Here is a 6,473-nt window from a genome sequence, read left to right as displayed (position 1 = left end):
GTGGGTTGCCATTTCCTTCTCCAATGCATGAAAGTGAAAAGTGAAAGTGAAGTCGCTCAGTCGTGTCCGACTCTTAGCGACCCCATGGACTGCAGCCCACCAGGCTCCTCTGTCCATGGGATTTTCCAGGCAAGAGTACTGGAGTGGGGTGCCATTGCCTTCTCTGACAACCTTCTCTAGTTGGTGCAAATACTTTGCAGGGTCAGGCCTGCATCACTATCAGTATCACAATATCACATCATCATCAATAATTTTCAAGCTTTTCACCCATGGAGGGATGAGAGCGTGTTGATACTTCTGGCAGCACAATCTCCTCCCACCTGGGGAGTGTGACAAGGACCTCATGGCCTTCCATAGCAAGAGTGCACCCTGACCACCGTCCCCCAGTTGCTCTCCTGACACTCAGGCTTATCTGGGAGGTGGCAGAAGGCAGCGGACGGGAGGCTGTGGCCCAGGAAAGAACACCACAGCAGCTATCAATGACTGTCAATGACAGAGTTACTGGAGCCAAGTATGTACTGGAAACATCGTGGACACTGATCTATTGTCAGGGTGGTCAGAGAAGGACAGTGGAGGAAGCTTCCATTTTACTAGACGCCTACTCAGTGAAAAGTGAAACTGAAACATTTTTATCTGCTCTCTTTTCTGCTATATTATTTACTGCAACCTCCCCCCTCCCCTCCGCCCTCCAAATCCAGGATCAATGCTAGGGAGATCCCTGTTTCTCCTAGTGCTTTCAGGACATTAATTTGCAGGGTTGTTTCTATCATATTTTGACAAGGAAGAAGTAGCCTATTAGCTCATTATTTCTTCAGAGGAGCACTAAGAGGCTCAAGAGAAAATCCTCCTGGCCTTAGAGTATCTTACCCATGAAGATAACCAGGAAATGCTCATTTGTGTTTTGCCCACACACTTTTCTGTAGCTGAGGCTCACTTTGGACCTGTGGTCATCTGGGGTCCCCCAGGATTGCTGTCACCTCCGCAGAGCTGTGGGCATCCTTGGTGAGCCCAGATGGGAGACCAAGTCCAGTCATGAAAGAAGCTTAGGCGATTGCCATTGCATTTACTTCCTTGGTTTTTCTTTCAATACTCCAATTAATGACATAATGCAAATGCTGACTATAGAGGAAGCAGCCACCTAGGAGATTTTAATCAGAGGCACCAACGGCCCTTCTTACCTCCCAACTGTCTGCACTGCCCAAAATGTTTGCACAGGGTTAAGGCGTCGTCTCTTTCATGCATTGGAGGAGGAAATGGCAACCCACTCCAGTGTTCTTGCCTGGAGAATCCCAGGGACGGGGGAGCCTGGTGGGCTGCCGTCTATGGGGTCGCACAGAGTCGGACACGACTGAAGCGACTTAGCATCAGCAGCAGCAAGGCGTCGTCTGTCTCAATGGTCCTGTTAAATGCAAGCTTGCCGCTTTGGAGGGACAGTACGTTAACAGACCCTCGTTACAATTGTGTAGCAGGTATTTGCTGATGACCTATTCTGCCCGATCGGGTCATATGCTAAGCCCTGGGGAGACAGTGCTGACCACATGGACCATGGAGTTGCCCACCTAATCTGCCAGTCTCGCCTATCCAGCTTTTTCATCTTCAGCTTTTGTTACTGCTCCAGGAAGCCTTCTGTGAGCCCCAACTCTGGTTTAAATGAGCCTCTGCTACTCTCCCGTATCAGTCTGCATATCTGCTATGGCACCAGCACTAAAAGGGAACTCTCAGTTCCAAGGATTTCAAATGGGGGCAAAGGTGATCGTACATCTCAAAATCTCCTTTCATTTTCACTTTGGTTGTAAAGGACCAGATAAAACCACTCTAGAAGCATCATTCTTAAGTGCTACTCAAGGGAGGGAAAAATTGATATTCATTGCACAAAATATGGAAAAAATAAAATCTACATGGCTCAAAAAGGCAAAAGTGGTTGTGGGTCATGAATCTGATTTACATCACTAAAACCCATAAAAATAGTTACAGTGTGTTCATAAAACACCTCTTGTAAGACTTTCTGTAGGAAACTTTAGGAGGTAATGAAACTCCAGACAATGGGAAGTGCTAATCAACTCCGGCAAAGCCATGCAAAGCTCGGCTTTACTATCTTAATCAGATGCATCTGAACACTGCTCCATCAACACTGCCTCCAGCCTGGGTTCCGGTGTGTGTGTGTGTGTGTGCTAAGTTGACTCAGTCGTGTCCGACTCTTTCCAACCCTAGGCCTGTAGCCCGCCAGGCTCCTCTGTTCACGGGATTCTCCAGGCAAGAATACTGCAGTGGGTTGCCCCTTCTCCAGGGGATCTTCCCGACCCAGGGATTGAACCCGCATCTCTTAATGTCTCCTGCATTGGCAGGCGGGTTCTTTACAACTAGCGTTACCTGGGAAGCCCCCAGGTTCCAATACTGATGGGCAATGGGACTAGAGCTCTTCCTGCCACCAGGCTTGCAGCCCAGGTTTCATTTGTGAGTTTCACAATGTACCTTGTTTTGTGTTCCTCACATTTCTGGGTCACCAGGTAGAATGCTTTCAGTAAATGGATCCTGTTATGGAGAATTAAGACTGTTAAGGACCCAGATCCCATGTTCAAATATTGAAATTAAAAACCAGACCTATAAATCATAGTGAAAGATGTGAAACTAAAGTAGAAGGGAGAAAAATTATCAAACAAGATAAGAAAAGTTCTTTTATGTCTAGTTTCTCTCATGGAATATGAAGTCTTGGGAAAATCCACGGAGTTCTAGACTCAGGAAGCCCTTTTAACTCTTTCTCCTCTTTTGCATTTTTCTTTTAAATCCATAATAACCTTGGCCTGTGTCCTCAGATTTCCCAGACCCATTAGCCATTCTGTATGACCATGGTGTCTATTATCATCTTGAGCTCTTGATAAAAGTACAGGCACTTTTCCATCATGGTGACACATTTGCTAAGTTCTGACAAATACTATTTGTACATATCCAAGAGGAGCCAATTTTGACTATTATAAAATAAGACTACAGAGTAATCTTAGTCACAATAATGTGACCCATTTGATTTCACAAAATAATTCAAAGGGAGGAAGGGCAATGCACTAATTAAAACACACTAATTAATAACTGTCAAAATATATTAAGAGGTATCATGGCAAGAGTAACATTACTAGGCTAATCTACAGAAACTTTGATTTCTCTGGATTCACCCCTCCAACAATCTTCTGTTCAATATTTCTCTGTTGACAATATCTTATAATGCATAAGAACTGCTTTAAGATTTTTGAAACAGGAAGATCATTAGCATATATTTGTACAAAAGGTGTACAGACACCGATATTGTAATTAGATATCATAATAAAAGATATAATTCAATGTCCTACAAGACAGCTTTCCTGAAAACATGGAGGAGATGATTTGGGCATGTGTTCAGGGACGGAGCAATTTGGTAGTTAGAAAATAATTTAGGTGCAAGCAATGTGGTCTGCTTTTCCAAACCACAGAGCAAATGTAATTAAAAGGGGGAATGGAAAATATTGTGGGTTTGACTTTTTAAAAGTGGGTAGGGACTTTTCCTGACTATAATCTTCTCTTGTTACAAATGTCAGCATAAGGAAGTATGGATGCAAAGAAGATGAAACGATGGCAGACCTGTGCAAACTCTCCCTCTTAACCACCTGGTATGCAGACAAATAGTGAGACAGACAGACATAACTCTAAATGGTAAGGCTGGTAAATTCAGATACTTCATCCCCTTGATAAAAACCCTGTACCAGCCTCCTTTCAGTCTTTTACTGAACTAACATGGAAGAGAAGAAAGAAGTCAAGAGAAGGAAAATAACGAAACTTGAGGTTAACATAAAAAGAAAAGACGTGTTTCGATAAAACATGGCTATCCCCTCCCTCTTCTGCTGTCAACAAGTCACTGTAAAAGAGCCAGAAGAGATATATGACACAGTGCTAGGGAAAGCACCATGATCTCTATTATACGTTATTCTACTTGGAATTTCTTTCTTCATAAAGTTCCAATTTTACTTGAGATTTTCCAATAAGCCCAAGGTCTTGAAAAAATATTTAGGGCAGCATATCGTGGTTGTATTTTATGGTCTAATGCCACCAGTGCCATCCTCAGAACTAGAGAGACTGGCCATGTTTCTCTTGTTGAGATCAGGTTCCTCAAGGTGCGACAGTGAAATAGGGTGAGAGCATGAGACCCAAGAGGAGCCTAGTACCAGCAGCTGGGGGGCTAGGGGACAGGCGCCAGCTGAGGGAGCCGGACGGTGAGCGATGACACAGATATGCAGAGATGCTCTTTGCTTTGAGCTCAGACTGACCATTGCCATCAACTCATATTTCGCCCTGGGATGGAAGCTGAGAATAAATCCACTCTCTGCCCTACTCAGTGGGCCCCATCTTCTCTACAAGGCATAGGAGATCTCCTCAATGACATTTCACAAGCCGGGGCTGCTCCTCTCCTGGTGCGATAAAGATGCAATAGAAGCATCTCAGACAGAAGGAATAGAATTCAGCATCCACTTCAGGTCAGGCACAGCAGGCGCAGGGCCTAGGCTCACAATATGTTTAGGGGTCCATCAAAATGTTTTCAATTTCTTTTAAAATCAGGAGAATAACAAATCTAGCAATTATGGCATATACCCACCCCCCAAATTGATATGGGCATTCAAATAAATACTTGCACACAAATGTTCATAGGAGCACTATTCGCAATAGTAGAAAGGTTAACAACTCAAATGCCCATCAGTGGATGAAAGGAAAAATAAAATCTGGTAAATTGTGGTGAAGGATCCACATGCCAGTGCAGGAGACATAAGAGACTCAGGGTTCCATCTTGGGGTTGAGAAGATCCCCTGGAGAAGGAAATCACAACCCCTTCCAGTATTCTTGCCTGGGAAATCTCATGGACAGAGTCGTCTAAGCAGGCTACAGTCCATGGGGTTGCAAAAAAGTCAGATACAACTTAGCGACTGAAGAACAACAATAAAAATCCATACAATGGAATATTATTCTGCTCTGAAAAAGAATCAGTTACTGATATATGCTACAATACAGTTGAACCTCCCAGACAATATCCACGGAAAAGAAACCAGACACAAAAGGCCACATATGTATGATTCCACTTACATGAAATATCCAGAATAGGTACATCCATGGAGACAGGAAGCTGAAGAGCGGTTCTCAGAGACTAGGAGGAAAGTAACTGCTTAATGGGTACAGGGTCTCTCTTTGTGGCAATGTTTTGGAACTAGACAGAGGGAGTGGCTGCGAAACACGGTGACTATATTACATGCCACTGGATTGGACATTTTTAAATGGTTGTGTTATGTGATTTTCATCTTGATAGAAAGCAGAAAAAGAGAAAAATCCAACCTGGATTATATTCATCTTCGTATCAATGTCATCATCAAATACATGTTTTTGTTTTTTACTATTTATGAAGGAGCCTATAAAGGCAAAAGTGCCTAGAGCCCGCAAATGTCATAATGCATCCTGACAGAAGGCATGAGCCCAGAGGCAAGCTGGAAGGAAGGTAAGGTGTCTGAGGAAGTGAGAGAACGGTTGTGGCTAAAACACCCAGCGAGAGAGGGACAGACACTTCTGAGGAGGCCCAACCAGCCCAATGCAAAGACTCAGGCTGCCACTGAAGTGCCAATAAAGAGTTTTAAGGAGAGAGAAATATATATTTTTAAATCATTCTGGGCTGCTATGTGGAGAGTAGATTAGTAAGGGTTCATTCAGTTCAGTCGCTCAGTCGTGTCCGACTCTTTGCGACCCCCCTAGCACGCTAGGGCGCTAGGCCTCCCTGTCTATCACCAACTCCCGGAGTTCACTCAGACTCACGTCCATCGAGTCGTTGATGCCATCCAGCCATCTCATCCTCTGTCATCCCCTTCTCCTCCTGCCCCCAATCCCTCCCAGCATCAGAGTCTTTTCCAGTGAGTCAACTCTTCGCATGAGCTGGCCAAAGTACTGGAGTTTCAGCTTTAGCATCATTCCTTCCAAAGAACACCCAGGACTGATCTCCTTTAGAATGGACTGGTTGGATCTCCTAGCAGTCCGAGGGACTCTCAAGAGTCTTTTCCAACACCACAGTTCAAAAGCATCAATTCTTCGGCACTCAGCTTTCTTCACAGTCCAACTCTCACATCCATACATGACCACTGGAAAAACCATAGCCTTGACTAGACGGACCTTTGTTGGCAAAGTAATGTCTCTGCTTTTCAATATGCTATCTAGGTTGATCATAACTTTCCTTCCAAGGAGTAAGCGTCTTTTAATTTCATGGCTGTAATCACCATCTGCAGTGATTTTGGAGCCCCAAAAAATAAAGTCTGACACGGTTTCCACTGTTTCCCCATCTATTTCCCATGAAGTGATGGGACCAGATGCCATGATCTTTGTTTTCTGAATGTTGAGCTTTAAGCCAACTTGTTCACTCTCCTCTTTCACTTTCATCAAGAGGCTTTTTAGTTCCTCTTCACTTTCTGCCATAAGGG

This window comes from Bison bison, unplaced genomic scaffold (genome assembly GCF_000754665.1).
Source record: "Bison bison bison isolate TAMUID 2011002044 unplaced genomic scaffold, Bison_UMD1.0 scf7180017864460, whole genome shotgun sequence".
NCBI lineage: Eukaryota > Metazoa > Chordata > Mammalia > Artiodactyla > Bovidae > Bison > Bison bison.
The sequence above is the reverse complement of the archived record's forward strand: the minus strand, read 5'-3'. Positions refer to the sequence as shown.